This window comes from Strongylocentrotus purpuratus, unplaced genomic scaffold (assembly GCF_000002235.5).
Source record: "Strongylocentrotus purpuratus isolate Spur 01 unplaced genomic scaffold, Spur_5.0 spur5_scaffold_3, whole genome shotgun sequence".
NCBI lineage: Eukaryota > Metazoa > Echinodermata > Echinoidea > Camarodonta > Strongylocentrotidae > Strongylocentrotus > Strongylocentrotus purpuratus.
In genome coordinates, this window is record NW_022145609.1 from 15,125,387 (window position 1) to 15,144,400 (window position 19,014).

At 34.0% G+C, this 19,014-nt stretch overlaps 1 long non-coding RNA gene across 1 annotated transcript; it reads right to left on the minus strand.

The window, feature by feature from the left end:
- Positions 1-6,158: 6,158 nt before the first annotated feature.
- LOC115928643 lies at positions 6,159-9,733 on the minus strand. The gene is made up of 4 exons (XR_004066134.1): positions 9,693-9,733; positions 8,743-8,766; positions 6,577-6,696; positions 6,159-6,293 (listed from the first exon to the last, which is right to left on the minus strand). It is a non-coding gene; the product is annotated as an uncharacterized LOC115928643 (long non-coding RNA).
- Between the last annotated feature and the right edge of the window lie 9,281 nt (positions 9,734-19,014).

The following is a 19,014-nucleotide window of genomic DNA, read 5'->3' on the forward strand; positions in this document are numbered from 1 at the left end:
TACATTTGTATCCTGAAAAGATAGGCACAATCAATACAAGTTTGACAGTTCATTCCTGTATATCCAAGGACACAACTGTAGGTGTAACCACCATGTCCGTACAAGTCCCTTCATATTCACAGGGATCAGAACCACATTCATTGATATCTGAAAAACAAATAAAACCAACAATGCTATACAAATATATGAAATATGTTTGACTTATCGAACAAAATATGTGCTGTAAAGTTGGCATCTGTAATGAAATTTACTTTACATACATGAACATAAATACATAAAATACTCTATACAAGATAGATAGTTTAAGAATTCTTTTTTTTGTCAGCAGAACATCTTTACTTTTTAGCTTTACGGCATAATAAAGTTTACATCTTCTCAGAGATTTATTGGTTAATGTAAAAGAGTCATAGAGATTGATATATAAAGTCTGAGAAGGTATAAACTTTATCTATCAAGATAAAATCATATTGCCACAGTCAACTCATGAAAGGAGTAATGGACAAAACATTCCAACTTGATGGGCAACAGTGTACCATAGTGTTCATATTAATCATGATTTTGGAATTAATTGAATTTAAAACCGCTTAACATTAGCATTTATTTAACCACATCTCGTAAGGCTCTGATAGATAAAAACCGACCATTGAAGTAGGCATTTACATCTATATCTTCAAGGAGTTATCATGCCATGTCTGCATGTGCTTGTGAGACTAAAGGAGGCCTGGGGCTATCTTACACAGCATATCAAGCAAAGGTGATTGTAGACGGCAATCGCTTAACACCAATGAGTCGATTTGTGAATAGAAGTACCCGTAAACAAACTTAATATCAGAACACACCTGCTAAAAAAAAAAAACCAAGGCCCCATTCCAATTTTTTTTTCAACAACAAGGCACAATACCTGTTTAAAGCTGGCTGTGAGCAATTTTGTTATATAATTTTGTGACACTTTTTATTGATAAAATGTTTTATGAAACAATATATCCATGATTTTAAGACGTTGAATGAGTAACTAGATCAATGTCTCCCATTATGTAATATATATACATTTGTATTCTGAAAAGATAGGCACAATCATACAATGTTACTTGGCAGATTGCGTTCTGATTTCGACATATGTGACAAAGCCTTAGAGTGGTTTCAGACCTATCTTTCTGACAGATCTTTCCATGTTTCGATATCGATATCAATTTTTTTTAGATATACATCCTCTGAAACATGGTATTCCGCAAGGTTCTGTCCTGGGACCTGTGTTGTTCATGTTGTACGTTAAACCATGGTATTGAGTACCATGTTTATGCTGATGATACCCATCTGCATTGTAGTTTCGATCCTAAAATACCTAGTAGTCTTACGGAAGTAATGGGTCTTCTTCATGATTGTATTGCTGAACTAAGTGGATGGATGTCACACAATAGATTAAAGCTTAATGAAAATAAGACAGAGATGATGGTTATTGTATCTCCTAAACTCAGACATCATCTTCCAGATAATATTTCTCTATCTGTATGTAATTCTCAAGTTGAGCCATCCGATCATTTTCGTAACTTAGGGGTGAAATTTAATTCTTTGTTGTCCACAAGCAAACAAGTTACTGCATTGAGCCAATCTCTGAATTTTCACCTTTACAACATTTCAAGAGTAAGGAGATTTTTGACAGAAGAAGTGTGTCATCACGCTGTCCGTTCGCTAGTCCTTAGTCGGCTGGACTATTCCAATTCCCTCCTCATTAGTGCCCCAGTAACTGAAATTCAAAGACTTCAGCGTATTCAAAACCGAGCTGCTCGTGTTGTTCTTTGAGCAAGGAGACAGGATTATGCATCACCCCTACTTAGACAACTTCATTGGCTACCGGTCGAAAAAATAATAATGTACAAAACCGCACTATTTGTTTACAAATGTACACATAATGCAGCACCTAAATATTTGTCTTCCTCGTTACAATCTTCTCGTCACTCCACATATAATCTTCGCTCAACTACAGACACAACGGCTCTCCATGTGCCTAGAATAAAATCGAAGATAGGTGAGCGAAGTTTGCACTACAGTGGTCCGGTTACATGGAACAGGAAAATGACATTAAAGAATGAAACTCTCATCAAACAAAGGGTATACTAGATATAATTAAACCATTGAACAATAAATATCTTACAATTAAGCATAAAATACAGATCAATGTATATACAGTGTACCTTGCAATGTTATGTCAGCAGAACTTCTTTATTTCACTGCACAATTTTATTTCTATTTATAGGTGTGTAACTGCTTAATATTAACGTAGCTTTGTTACACAATTATACATGAAGCTCCTTTGATTAATCAGCTCTTCAAATTCAAATATATACCAAAGTACTTATTTATCAGAAAACACCTGCTAAAAAAACAAACCTGGGCCCCAGCCCAGAAAAATTATTATCAATAACAAGTTACAATACCAGTTTAAAGTTACTCAAATCATTGCGTTTGATTGGCTGTGAGCTATTTTCTTATAGAATGTTGTTATGTGACACTAATAAAATGTTAACGTCGACTGAACATACTCGTATCACACGTCGTTCCTTCATATCCTGCTACACAGGTACATGTGAAACTATCAATACCATCCACATAAGCAGCTCCATTCATACATGGATTGGATATGCATTCATTAATATCTGATGAAAGAGAAAAACAACAGTCATCAGAAGGAACAAAACATAAAGGCAAGATTGTTTTATTCCTATGTGTATATACACTTGCATAATATATTGTTTATCTGAAGGAGGTAGACCAGCAACACCAATGTCTTTCATTGACTCCCTAGTCCTTGAGATGCTGGATACAGAGGTGGTTGACGGCATCTAGAGCTCACAGAGGCAGGATTTGTAAGCATACATATTTAATTTTGAAGTCATACCTGATTAAAAAATATTCATGGCCAGTTTTCCAGTTAGTTTAATAGGCTGGGAATTCTGGGAGGTCACTGTGACATTTGTGATATGAGTAGATCATACATACATAGCCATACAAAGGAATCGCAAGCAGAATACTTTAACAGTTATGGGAAAAACTGAAATATTTGGGTTTAGTCTTTAATCTTTTTCAGTTTTTTAATGTAATTTTATTAAAATAATCCATAACATGGTTATGAATCAGTATAATTGTGGGACTAAAACTGAAAAGTCCCGATGATTTAAAAAAAGCTGTTTTTATCTCTGTTTACTTTCCTGTGTCACATATTATTGTAGGCAGCTGAGATGTCCATCACATTTTTTATTTGAGTAAACATGAATCAATGTCAACATAGCATAAGTTCATCATGTCAAATCAAATCTATTTAAACTCAGTTTTGCCCTGAAGGACCATAATATTTATAGGGACATATAGGAACAACACTTTTGCATCTTGTTCCTGTACCTGTTTTTGTAATTACTGTGAGATTTAGTGCCGGTCATTATAGCATGACCTACAAAAGGATGGATGCAGTTCCTGACACTTTTAGATTCCCGCTCACACCCAAGCTAACGATATCGATCTGCATAAATGAATCTGTTTTACATTCCCAATTTATACATATTTTTTTACATAGTTTATTTTATCTCGACAAAGTTTGTTAGATGATAACTCTTTTTGTGTTAAATCTCTTTTAATTTAAAGGACATGGAGGACGTCATTGGAAGTGTAAAGGAAGATGAATGAGCCATGGATGAAGGAGAGGCAGTAGAGAATCTAGAAGAGAAGGGGGGGGGGGAGACGCTGCACAAAGTTGTGAAGCGTATGTGTACAGCCGAGGCTTGTTGAAGTGGGGGAAGAGCGGAATTCGAGCTTGCAGGATATCCTGCATGTGCACTGGGAGCATTTGTATTTTAAATTATTTTTCATTTTTATTTGTAAAGGATTTTGAAAACAAATGTTTTCTATGACGCAAGATCAAATTTTGCTCTTCCTTCACTTCGACAAGCCTCCTGTTTTACCAATACAAAAATTGAATGTTGAGTACATTAAATAAATGTTTTTAATTCCTTCGGCAATATTCGTCTTCATACACAATCGTTTCAAAATAATTTTGCAGTATTGAGTTTAAATGACATCCGCTTTAACCTCAGTATACAATTTGAATGCAATGCCTTTCCAATTCTGAGGAAAAAAATCCTTGATAGAAGTTCTTTGCCATGAGAGTAAACTTGATGAAAATTTTGAGCCAAAGATAAGTAGCGAGATTTGTTTTTTGTGTGTTCAGCATAATTTGTTATTTCAGAAAAATTAAATAAATCTATTCACTTATGATTTCTAAACAACTGGTCAGTTTGCTCTTAATATTTGAACAGGGTTTTTCTAATGCCAAAGAGGTAGCCTTGGAATATCATCTAATTGGGGAAAGGGTGTTTAAATGAGGCCCACTACCTGTAATTCTATAGATCATGATTTACACCACTTTGTATTTTCTGTCTGCTAAAGAGACACAGCACCTTTAAAGTTGGTAGCCCTCATTTGCACACCCTCCCCAAAATATAATATTGCATGGGTAAAGCTCTTTGGCATGAGAATACACGATGCACTCCATGGAACTTGATGAAAGGAGTGCAAATGAGAGCTGCTGCCTTAAAGAGGAGTTTTTAGTTGGTAGCCATTAACTACATGTTAACTTTATTATTAAAATGAGCTGTAAAGGACACATTAGAATTTGTACACATCAATATCCTGCTTCTTGTAATGGCCAGCAATAAAGTGATTGAGTCCGTACTCGGCACAAAACGACTGTTCAGTACAAGGGTCTGAATATCAGACTATTTTGTAGTTGTTTTTTTCCCTTCTCCACTTGTTGATATAATTCCACCTTGAGGCTAGTATCAATTCTAAACTTTTAAGAGGCGATTTTAGTTGGTATTGCTCTTGTTTACCATTAGATTTGCACCATACTTTCAAAGTAGTTTTTAGATGCTATTACCTCTTGTTTACAATCTGATTTACACACATTTATATTTTCAGCCTACAAAAGGGACAGTTACACTGTAGGTCATTACCAAGCAAAATAAACACTAAGATAATTTAAAATAAATACAAAAATTGTGTGGAATTATTTTAAAGTTTTTCCTTTGTATTTACTGATGAGATGTACAACTTTAATCTTTGACAAAGTACATAAATACTTTAGTACATTGTGTTGATTTACCTGTGGACTTGCTGTTTTACTGACATTTTGATGCAATAATCCTTGTTGGAATTTACATTATTGAATGTTTATTTTTTTATTATGTTTGCTTCAATATAAAAATGTTTATTTATTTATTCTTCTCATTCATATATTTTATATTAAATAAAATATTTCATTGTGACATGTGTTACTTACAACATTGTTTATTTTAATATCAATGTAAATTATTCTCAGTTGAGTTATATTTATGCTATAAATATCTGAAATATATCCGTTACATCCATTTGAGTTACAAGTGTACTGCATAATACTCTAGTGTCATTTTTTCTTCTTGAAATTTAAGTAATAATAAATAATATGTGAAAGATATGTGAAGACTTTGAATACTTATGAGAGGTAAAAGTCTCTCGTAACTTTATGAGAGACTTTTGACTTAAGAGAGACTTTTATGTGTAGACTTTGCTTTATAAAACAGAAAATTATCTCATAACTAAAGTCTCTCATAAGTAGGACACTTAAGAGAGACTTTAGGGTTTATGTCTAGACATAAATTCTTTATGAAACACCCCCCAGATGTGACAACCTTTGAATATATGATGTATTATGACAAGAACCATACGTTGGCATTTGCTTTGAAGTAAAAAAAAAATAAGCATATTGCAAAAATGCTCTTTACAGGTGCTTGGCCTCATCCAGAAGGGGTATAGGGCGGATTTAGAATGCAAAATTGCATAATGAAATATTACGCCATATACGATATCTTTGAATTCTCTAAAGATTTATATTTTTTGTTTTGGGGGTTAATAAGTATGTATAGGTCAGATATAAAATGCAAAACTGCCTCATGAAATTTCATACCATGAAATCTGTTTATCTTTACAGGGAGCATAGTGCATGGCCCCATCCATATTAATCACACAAATGGGAACATCATCTAGTGTTTTCTTCTTCAATCAACTTTTCTTTTACATTTCTTTTTATAAGAAGAGGCGACAATGAAAAAGTTTGAAGCATATACCTATTTCACAATTTATTCCTGTGTATCCTGCTACACAGCTGCATGAGTAACCGATATCACTGGTATCTGTAGTTTCTGAACCCATACTTTCTGTGCATGCCCCTCCATTCACGCAGGGAGTAAGAGTTATGCACTCATTTTCTGTAAAAGATAGAAAAGAAAGTGTGCAATAGAAAATTTACAAAAATGAGAAACTGAATTAGTTAGCATAGCAGGTGTGACAATCTTTAAATATGACATGTTATGACAAGTTGGCATTTGCTTTATAGTCATAGAAAATAAGCATACTGCATAAATGCTCTGACACAGTTACAGGAAGCATAGTACCTGGGCTCATCCATATTAATCACACAGATGGGAACATCACCTAGTATGCCTCTCTTTCTTAAAAAGAGGTGACAATGACAAAGTCTGAAGCATATACCTTCTTCACAAGTTGGTCCTGTGAATTCTGCTACACAGCTGCATGAGTAACCGGGTGGAAGACTGGTATCTGTACATGTTCCTCCGTTCATGCAGGGAGTAAGAGTTATGCACTCATTTACTGTAAAAGATAGAAAAGAAATTGTACAATAGAAAATTTACAAAAATGTAAAAAAAAAACTGAATAGCTGGTGTGACAATCTTGAAATATGATATGCCTGCAATGCCCTTCATAAACAGAGGCCTGTATTCTCGATAGCCGCTAAATTTAGGCCAGGTTAAAACCTTGGTTATATGTGTAGAGTTAGTGCACAGATATATGGTGTGGCAATGTCATCCTCTTCATTCTGTACAAATCATCCTACTTATTTAACTACCGGGTATATACAAATACAAAAAACCTATCATTTAGAAAACAATGATAGCTTTGACTTCTCTCAAAAGATGATTTGTTTTCGGTTGATCGATTAGTACCATATGTATTTTGTTTTCATTATTTATGATTTATGTACTATGTATTGTTTACTATGTATTATGTACTATGTATTGATTTATGTACTATGTATATCTGGATTCATTTAAAAATGCCCTCCTCTTCATTCTGAACAAATCACCCTACTTATATAACTAAGCAAGGACAACAGCGTTGTAAAAAAATATGGAAGACAATCATAAAAAACTATTCTTCTTAACAATTCCTAAAATATTTCAAAGTTATTTAAAACTGAACTCTCACGATTAACATGTCTTAGCCCATTTAATGCTTTAAAAAATATACCTACGAGAAATAGAAGCAGGTATTTGTAGATTTAATAAATATCTAAGCTTCGCACACACAAAAATCAACACTTCAATCGTGGAAAGTTAGGAGTGTCAAGGAGTGAAAATAGAAAGAGAAGTGTCTTATACATGTGGCCTTACATTCGATAGATATCTGTGCAAGATATTCTAATATTTTATCACTGATTACTGATGAATTTCAGAATACAAAAATGTTTTCTAGGAGATAGTGACACACACAAAGTCACAACCTTCATAGGTTTACATGTATTTGGGGGTTTTACGTTTTTGGAGTTTTACATGCCGGGCAGGCTGGGTCAGGCAAATAAGTTACTTTTATATTTTGCTTGTGAATGAGTCCATTGGAGGAGAGAAAAAACTTTATAGCAGCTTAGTATTGATATTTCCTTGACATCTATTATTTAAATTCAAAGCTCCGGGAATACGCCTAGAACCTTTGTTGCGCGAGGTTGCCAATCGTAAAATGCACGTTATAAAAAAAAACGCCACAATTCACTGCTTCATATCTCAACAAGCCTCTAATGTGCACTTCTAAACAGAAAAGGGAGAGTTAGTATTCTATATCATCACTATAGAGGCATAAAAACGAAATGTTGCTTTAAAAATGAGTAAATTTGACAGATAAACATGTATAATGATCTGCTAGTCACGCACCACCTGACTAAATATCTGTAAACGCTTGGTTATTAAATTTTCACACAGGACCTAAGTTTTCTAGTGAAAAGAAGAGTATACATGTAGGGATAACTTTGGCTGAAGTTGCTTTTGATTTTAAATAAGATCATTATCTCCGAGGAATAAAATTTTGAAATAAAAATGATATTCAAGCAGGCTATTTCTTCAAAAATTGTATTTTAATTTCAAATTAATAATGCTATTTGCATAGTGCATGTGGACGTCAACTAAATTTTAATAAAAGCTTATAAAATGAAGCTATATAAAAGAACATGTTAATAATTGTATAAAAACTATAAGCTTTTCTACATTGTGTGGCAAAATGAACATCTACATAAAATATTCTTCTATTTCTAAATAGATATTGAGGACCTTGGAGAAGCATCTGGAAAATGTTAAACAGACCTGAGGAAAAGCAAAGAACGTTTCACGAAAGAAAGGGATTATCTTGTACAAATTTCTTACGTTTATAAAAACTTGCAAGACTCAGTTTGATTCAGATGTTCACAGTTTAAAGCACGCATACATACACAATGAAGGTAACATCTAAAAAGCAATCACCCATAAGAAAATTAGTTCCTCCATTTGGCTTTTTGGCAAAATTGAAGTGAAATACTGATATTTATATTAAATTTGGTATAATAGTTAGAAACAGTTGTAAGCTGTGTTTGAAAATTTGCGATGAACTTACATAGTGCAGTGGTTGGTCCCATTGCTATTTTTTTAAGTGATAAAAAGAGAAAATAGAGAGAGAGAGAAAAGGGGATACAGGTGAACAAATGGAAAAGATGATAGAGCTTTTACATTTAATTTTTGTTACAGTTGGTGCTATATTAGGCATCTTTTTTTTTTGAAGTCATCGGACAACTCTCGGAAGTACACATTTTTGAAAAATCATTAAACTTTATATTATTGTGTAACTAAATTAGGACTTTAATTTTACAATTTTTCACCCAGTAATGAAGCAGATTAGTCAAAAAATATTAATCCACAGACCTTCATTCTCATGACAAGGGTATTTGAAAACCTCAAGAATTATACAATTTTTCTGAGATTTTTTCCCTTCTTCATATCCATGTCCTATTTCATAATTCCCTATACACTCTCACACCCGCTCATAAATATGGACATACTCCTTTTATCAAATACCAGAATGAGGAAAATAATGTTTTTCATAATGATGAGTTTGTCACAACTTATGAATAACTGTTTGGAAGAAGAAAACTTTGTTTAGCACAGAAAAAAATGTACAATTTTCTCATTCTTTATCATATTTTCAAAACATTCACCTTTTTTCCTCATTTTCTACCTTGATTTAATTAAACATGTTGCCAGGATAGACTTTCCTTCAAAAGTGGGCATATATATCTGAGTGATGTTGTACATAAATTCAGTGCTATGATCATTGTTTCAATTCTAAATTTCCAACTCTTTGAAAAATAGTAATTTTGCTAGTATATCATATTTCATTGCCATGGCAATGTTAATTAAAGCTGTTCATCGTGTTAGCACACTAATAATAAAAGGTTTCTACAATTCCATAACGATAAAACTGAATTTTGTCCACTACTATATTTTTCACTAAAATTAAGCAATTTTATCTCTCTAGAATAAACACTGTGTTTATGATAAACAACTTACTTGTCTCTCCATTTGTTGTTCCCAACAAGAACCCTGCATATTGTGAAAAAGAGAATACATAAATTAATTATGATCCATTTGACTCTTTCACACAATTAAATAATAAAGTACCATCTCCATTAATTGAATTGTAAATGTTAAAGAGTCTTATTCTATTCACTGGACTGTGAACCTTCAAAAGCCTGTGTCTCCATTCAATGGATTGTGAACATTTAAGAGTCTGTGATTCCATTCGATGGATTTTGAATCTTCAGAAGTTTGTGACTCTAACCATTAAATTGTGAACGATCAAGAGCCTGTGACCTCATTCAAAGAACTCTGATCTGCAAGACTACGTAAAAATAGTTTTATTTAATTTTTAATCTCTTTCTATTTTGAATATTTGAATTTAAGCGACTTAAATTTCTATTCCTTAAATTCTATTATAAACGACTGATGTGGAAGACTAGTCAACGGACGAAAGGTCGCGTTCAAGTCAACGCGACGCGACGCTACCCACCCTTTCGGCATAAGCCGCAGAGAAAGGATGCAGACAATGTTGTACACTCGACTTTGTAACGACACATGCTCCCGTTACAAGTGCTGCATGGTAATTTCCCCAACTTAACTTATTAACTTCAACTCTGGCCCAACCATTATACCTAACCCTTACCTCATCCATAAATAAAACCTATAACCAAATTACAACCTTAACCATAAACATGTTCTCATGACAAAATACAACCTGGGCAATTGCCACTAGAGCAAATGTTGGATCACTGCCATTTTGGTGCAGAACATGGAGGTGCACGAGTACATATACCTAATACATGATGTCCCTGATAATCAAAACCCAAGTTTTGGGGTAAATAACTCTTTATTCCAAGATTATATTTTAATTAATGTGTATATCTTGATGACAAAAAAAGTCACTTGTCATCAAAAGAATGATCAATAAATCTTGCATGGGCGCTATCGGAAGTGTGATTGTCAGTAGCCCTTTCGTCCAAAATAAGCAGATGGCTGTTGCTTTTGGTTCATTATGGTTGTGGGAAAAACAAAATTGAAATTATCACCTACTTAATAAAAACATCAACACAATTTTGATGTTATGCATATTCCAAATGACAGGATGATTTTCAAGATAGATGGATCAGGCATGACCAAGCAGGCAATACAATTTGCAATCGTTTTTTTCCTTGAGGAAACGAAAGATTTGGAATTAATGAATAAATTACCGATAATCAGGTGCCCTTTTTCTGGGACACACTAAACTGTAAATACTAGATTAAGAATAACAAACCTGTCAATATGAGCACCAAACACAAACACCTTCCTCCTCTCGGAACCATCTTGATGATCTTCTCTCTTGCACTCCTGTATCATACAGAAAAAGTAGAAGAAGATAAAAACGGCTAGGCATAAATATTCAAGTTCAAGCTTTCCATCCCCCACACTCCATTTAAAAGTCTCAGATGACAGTTCAGCATTACAATATTAAGCTGGCGTACGATTAATACAAATTAAAATAAACACTAAAGCAATCTATAAGGTAGATTTTCTTAACAACAGAACAAGATGGTGATGAAATGTTGTCCGTGTAGATCTCCTCAATAGTTTTACATTATTTGCATCAAATTATAAGATCTGTTAGAGGACACTTTTCATCAGGATATCAAAATATTTATGTATTTTTATTTGGTAATCTTATAATCAAAGTACTTTCAATGATGTTTAAACACTGACTGGTTATATACATTGTACATCTCGTTTACCCAACTCATAATCTTTTTATATAATATATACATGTATATACAAACTACTCCAGTACACATTGTGAACAATATTAATCTGTATACTAGGTTTCAATTGATCAATATTTGAACACACATGTAGATGTACATGTAGTTTCAACATGTACAGCTTACTATCAAATGCAAGATACAAACCGGGAAGTTGGAATAACTTAAATTCATTGGACCTCTATACCATGCATATAATCTGTGTAGTACTATTGAATTTCCACCTGTTGTATTACCCAACTTTGGTAGCTTCTAATAATTAAATTATGTGTGACCTTGAACCATATTGTATTGTAAAGAAGAACCGAAACCATGTCCATGGTACCATTTTCACAATTGTGCTCCCAAGGATGATTGAACAGCATGCTTTCAAAAGGTATTGTCAACATTCTCTTATACCAAGCTTGGGATGAAGGAATGAATGGGGGTCAAAAGCCATTATGTGTGTGTTATCTCATTCCAAAACAAGTTTTCGTTTATATACATTGACTATTAGGCAGTTGAAAAAACTCAAAGAAATGCTTATTTCAAGCAAAATTTATGATTTTCTATTCGTTATGACGGTTACAATCTTGCCCATATTCGCCTCCCCTTGTTCGAGGTTACCTTATCATTAAGTGACGCAGGATTGATAAAGTTTATCAGGGATGATATCTTCTTTTTTTTTATATATAAGTGTGTTGTCAATTTATTTGATACTTATCATCTTAATTGTTCTTTCTTTCATTTTCGTTTTGTAACCTTTGAGTTTGCAATCGTTATTTGGGATAATCACCCTATGCTCCTTATGCGTGTGAAATGGCGCAGTGGACAAGTGAGCAGAGAGAGCTTTATCATTGGACAAGAAGTTAGTAGGCTGTTTAAAATAATTAATGTTATCCTGTCGATTGAAACAAGGTTATGTGAAAGCCTAGTTACTTTGCATCATTTTAAACAATGAAACACTGAAGCACGAAGCAATTTTTAACTTTTAAAAGGATTTAAGACCAAAGAATCACATGCATGTAACCTGACCTGCATTGTTCTCTAGAGCCCAAACTTGAAACAAGGCGATTTCAACAACACTTTTTAAACACCCTGGTGCTCATATCGTACACCAGTGACAGTGATATTATGAAAAGGGTATCATTCGACGGAAAATAAGTTATTCTTCATCATAAAAGCAATTTCAAAGCCATATTGGTTATGACTTTTCACTTAGGCGCTACCACAGGTCGGTAAACTTTTTATTGATACGCCTTTATGCAAGCGACAACTATTAGTCTGCTCAACAAGGTGTTTACAACTTTACCGAGTTTATATTTTATCTGCACGTTAATAATGCAGTACATTCCCTAATGGTCCACACCATTCTAAAAGGTTCATGCTATGCTTTACTTTCCCATGAGGTAAAGTTAAAATACATATACGTATAGAGGTTAAGAAAAAAGTTGTAATGTTTAACACTGCCTATAAATTTAAAGCAGATTACTGTTTTTATTTACTTTTTATAAACTTATGTAAAATCCTTTAGAAGATGATGTTAGGTGCCTTTTTTCTATACACGTGTGCACTTCTTTATATAGCTAACTACAAGTACGGTTTAACAACAGGATGCATTTCTTTTAAAACCTTTTTGTTTGTTGCTGGTCTATACAAAATGAGCAAGATCTCAATGTATTTCCTATAAAGAAGATGTACAATTCTAATGTCTACATGCATGTAAAGTGTACACAAATATTCTCCAAACAATGTGGTAGTACAGGCTTTCCTTCAATGACAAATAAAGAGTTAACAATGACTTGACAATTAGTATGGAAGTTTACATACACTTTTTAAAGCAATCACAAAATGTCAGAATTTAAAATGTCAGGTTTCCCTTTAAAATCGGTCTCTCACATTCTATGAAAATTACCATTTCAATAGAATGAATTGCATAGACCGATGATGAATGCATATGAACCATATCGAGCACACGATCTTGATGCACTGGGTGTAAGCCAAAAATGTGTGTAAACAAAAAATGAACCATATTATTATTGTAAAACAACCAGTTTGAGGAAGTACGTGCTTTAAAATGTAAGTGATGTCGCAAGGATATCTAACATGGAGGTGAAATGGATTGAAATGCATGATCATGTTGGCAAAGAAATTGGCATATCTTATTAAAATAGTAAAATGTACACCGTTAACTTTGTAAATATTTGGCAAATTATCTTGTTTGTGTCTTAGTACATGTATTAATGTCGGGACAATTTTGAGGATATTTCGTAATTATGTTCACCATTTATTACAAATTGAGCAATAAATCACCCAAGCTGGGCCAATATGCTTGCCAAAACGACATACTGTAGTAATGCTGTGAAATATATCTACAAATACATGTACACGTATAAATATACATCTAGTCTATGTCTTCCTTGTAAGAAAAAATAAAATCCCAGTAATTGTGATCACTGGATTGTGTTCTGGTAGCAGATATATGAACCAAACAATATTTTTTCATTAATGAGGTACATCCAATCAGAATTGTGGCCTTAATACAGGACTTGACGGTTACAGGGATCTGATCTCAAAGGGCCCCACATATTGGATTTTTTTTGGTTTTTTGTTTTGTTAATCATTCAACTTTTCAGTGTGATTTATTTGTGGGAGAGGAAATACAAAGTGGATCACAATAATTATCATGCCTGTGCCATGTTCCATAAGACTGGGATTTTCATCTTACTTTTCGCAAAAGTATGAGGAGCTCTTTCTTGCCGTGGAAGTATTATGTTTCTTTACATAAAATGCTACTCTAGAAATCACAACATTTATATCTCAAGTTTTGATTAAATAACAAGGTACACGCTATGTGAAATTTTGGTCTGGGATACATAATAGAATATTTACAGCACACAGCATCTATTTAGAAGCAACTTAGGTCTTTCAATGGGGTGAACTTTGTACCACAACACACCTTAACAGAGATGATGCCTACATTGAACAATTACATGTGTACGCTCTAATACACCACAGATCAGTTCCTCATTTTACAGGTACAACTTGTTTGCATAAAACCAGGCTTGATGGCCAATCTACAGCAAATGCAGGACTGTACAGTACATTGTTTCAAGCACCTGTGGTCTACATGTAGAAATATTTCAAAGAGAGGGTAACGATGTGGGGATATTCAAACCTAATCAAACTCTTCGTTTTAATGTCCCTTTTCCCGTACAAAGTGTGAATATTTGGTACCAAAAAATCCTTTACATACACAATGATATAGCAACAAAGATACTTGTATTTCATTCTACGCTCACTCACAAAACCATAATTCTTCCGAAAAATATGGACGAGAAACTTCTGCTTTGATACCTCCTACAAAACTGTATACATTTTTTTTGAAATAAACTGTAAAATTATGTTAACATGCTTTCTTTTCTTGAATTACTTTAAACATTTAGTTAATGTATGCCCACAATAATTTATGAAATGTTGTGATATTTGCGCTAGGAGTGTCAAATTTGACAGACATGGCACATTACAAATGCTCATTATTATTTGATAACAAATGTACATGTCAACCTACTGTTCAGAGACAAAAGGGCATCAAGTATGTGTTGAAGTACAGTAGATATGTGGTCAAAAGAGAAGAAAATCAAGTTATTTTGAAATATAATACCTTACCCAGATCTGATGACAATCAGCCTCTTCTATATGCCTACTATCAAGCGTCGTCCTCTCGTACAGGATAACCTTGACCTAGAAATGGTAAGGAAGAAAAATAACCATTGAAACAAATATTTGTAGGTATAGCATTTACTGATTACATTTATAAATTTCACTTATAGTGTCTGTAAGCTCTGAAACCCTTTTTGTCAGATTTCATTGATTCTAAATAAATAACGTGCATGTGTACTCACAATCTTATAAACTGCTGCAAAGTTTTTCTACTTCTAACTGGAGTGACATCAATGACAAATATGGCCGGCTTGATTTTATCTTGCAGTTACGATCTCTCACTTCCCCTACCTGCTGCAATCCGAGGATGGTGTGATCCAGACATCGCTAGGCTCAGTCTGATTTTTTGCCGGGGTATAACACATTCAGGGATTTCGCCATCTACGGCTTGCAGCAAGTACAAGGAAATCGTGTTGATGGAGATTGTTGAAATTAAAGTTGCTACACTCTAGACTTAAATATGTGGGAACTCATCTATATGAACGTGTACTTGCATAACCATAAGATGAAGAGGATCAATTTGCATTTCCTTATCATTCTGACCCATGCTATAACTGCACAATAAACAGTACATACATCATCCATATATTATATACACACATTTAACAACCAAATTAGTAATAATCTCACCAGGTTTTGTTCCTGATTTATATTTCTTGAGAATATGGCATATTAAAGTAAGTATCGAATTGGCAACTGATGTGGAAGGGGTGATTTCGGACGCATTTAAGATTGTGTGTACCTGCCTTTCCACGCAGGGATATTGGTGCAGGTTAAGGCGAAGTGGTATCAATATCATATATCATATTGTACATTATCACTAATAATGAAAAGGAACGAGATATCTATGTGCGGCTAGTGTACAACATTTTAAAGGTTTTATTTCAACATTAACTGCATATGAAAAGTATTTACAAACTAACGCATATACAATGTAACAAGACATATAAATATATTCGATGGATAAGCGGTATTAAAACAATAAAAACGATTGTATGTACGTCATTGAATGTCATTTTATTAAATAAAAAGGATGCTAACTTAATCTACAGTAATGAGAAGGAAATCTTATAAGCATTATGCTTGTGCCTCAGAGAAGCGTAAGTACATGAAAATCCAAAACGCAAAAATTGGTCCTTTTCTCTGCGTGTGTGTGTGCGTGTGTGTGTGTGTGTGAAATAATTGTGACAATATGGTTTGTTCGTAATAGATAACTTTGATATATTCTGCAAATTGTATTCATCAAGAGATCAAGGTCATAGAGATTGATCTATAATGTTATGAAAAGATATAAATGAATCCATCAAGAATAAATATCATTTTCACAATTATTTGTTCGAGCTTTATAGGCAACATGAATACCTCAGTCACATCTCCAAATCAACTCCATACCGATTTCAAACCAACCGATTCTGGGCCATACGGTTTAGTGTAAAATTGTGTAGCTTTTGTTCGGTTTGGTGTCAGTTTTGTCAGCTTAACTGAGGCATATCTCTGACGAATAAACATCCATGCCCGTGTCACAGTTGAGTGATTTGAATTAATCGCTGAAGTTCCTTCTAGGGAAGCCCTAACAAAGGAAGAAAAGAATAAGTAAGTTTCCCTCCTATTTTTCAAATTGTATGCGATATCATACTTATTATGTTGACATCATTACCAAATTTAGTTTTGGCGACAATATATCGAAAGAGAATATTTTCTTAGGTTATGCTTGATTGACTGTAGAAAAGTGACATCATATTTATTGTCTGAATTGGTTGATACAGAGGTCGAATTCAGTTGAGTCAGAAAACGGAACAAAGTGTCTGAATATTCGGCGTCAAAATTCAATCAATCAAGTTGGTTTAATGTCATAGTGCCCTCATTGGTCATAATTCCAACCACGATGCAAAAACAAAACAAAACAAAATGAATTGTGATTTTACAAAAATTCCTTTGAAACTTTAATGGTGAAAAGTAAATAGTCGGATACGAAATGGATCGTTCATTTCACAGATTCAACTTACTTTGTAAACGGTGGGTCATATTCTGGTATTTTCACCTCATTTAATTTTCATTTTTACCCCTCCCGTATCTTTCCTTTCTGTCTCTCTTACTCCTTATCATCTCCCTTTCTCTTTCTCTCTCTCTCTCTCTATCTCATCCTCCATCTCTTTACACTCTTTCTAAGATTGCATATTTCCCCGTTCTTTACTCTCTCTCTCTCTCTCCCTCTCTACCACCCTTTCTGCACACTCTCTTTCTAAGATTATATATTTTCCTGTTCTTCACCCTCTTCACATTCTCTCTCTCTTTCTCTATCTACCTCCTTTTTATCTTTACAATCTATCATAGAATAAATATTAACCTCTCTCTTATTCTACCCTCCCTTCTATTATTTAAACAAGCATTTAAGGCGGTAGACAGTTTGTTGTGTATTTTATGTATGCCAATTGGCTTTCAAAGAGGGGGGGGGGGGGGGTAGGGGTGTCATGGACTGGTCTTACCGTAACTGTGTCCTTACCATTGTATCTTATATTACGTCAGTAGACCATATCTATTCATGTTCCTTTTGAAAATGTCTTCGAATGTTTTCTTAGTGTAGTCATTCTTCTGCATAATACCTCCTGCTATGGTATCATGATATAGAAACGTATTCCAGAGGGAGAGAGAGGGAGAGAGAGAGAGAGAGAGGAAGAGACAGTGAGAGAGAGAGAGAGAGAGAGAGAGAGAGAGAGGGGGTGACGGGGGGGGGGGGGAGATGGTGAAAGTGAGGAAAACGAGGCTCCATGTCATTCGCGTCCGATATCATAATTAGTATCAGTTCGAGACCATACCATTTATCTACCACGACGACCTCCTGTACTTAAATCTGTACCGGAAGAGCATCTCAGCACATCTGACTATTCGAGCAGTGCAGCTTAAAAATGTGTATGGAATCACCCAACACATGAGTCGGCGTAATGACTTTCTATATCCGAAACCTGAGATCCGTAATAAATACATTCGATGAACTATTGACAATAATGCAATGAAACTTGGTCGAATAATGAAAATAATGATTACTTCTCGATTGATGGATTTCTCCATTTTTTAAAAGATACTATTTCCCATTAAATTCCAACGGCACTTGCAAGATTTAATTTAGAGCACCCCTAAAAAAGGGAGGCTCGAACATGTCTTTAAGTGGGAAAATAACGACTATTAGTTGTCGACTCGACTTAAAGGTACTATGTCCCATTTGCAGGCCAAAAAAGTGAAAAAGTTAAATTCCAACTGCATTTGAAAGATAATACTAATTTAGAACTTCCCTAAAAAAGGTGGGGCTTGAAAATGTCTTGAAGTGGGAAAATAACGACTATTAGTTGCCAAATCGACTATAGGGCTATAGAGCCCAAAAGTTATAGTCCGCTTTTCAGACAATTGTACCGAATGGTCATACGTTTTATGCTGCGCAAAGATTCAATCAGTTTAATCTTGGCCATCACAAGAAGTGGGTTATTGATGTAGACAAATGCTCATGTATACCCTTTACAACTCTTTTCATGTATGTTAATACTAAAGAAGAAAAAGCCAGTCAGTCACTCAATAGTGTCTGACAGTGAAGTCTAGCAAGTAAACGAGTTTCCTTGCATAATTTGAATATGAGGACACTGCTAACGTTTAAATTTCACAGATAGGACATACATGACATATTCATAATTCCTGCAAAGTTCTACAGAATTTGAGGTTGGCTGCAAAAGGGACATAGTACCTTTAAGTGATACCAATACAGTAAGTAACATCCATAGAAGAAATGTTTTAAAAAAATGCCCTTTCTAAAGTAAAACAAATAATGCATGACCCCTCGCACCCACTGA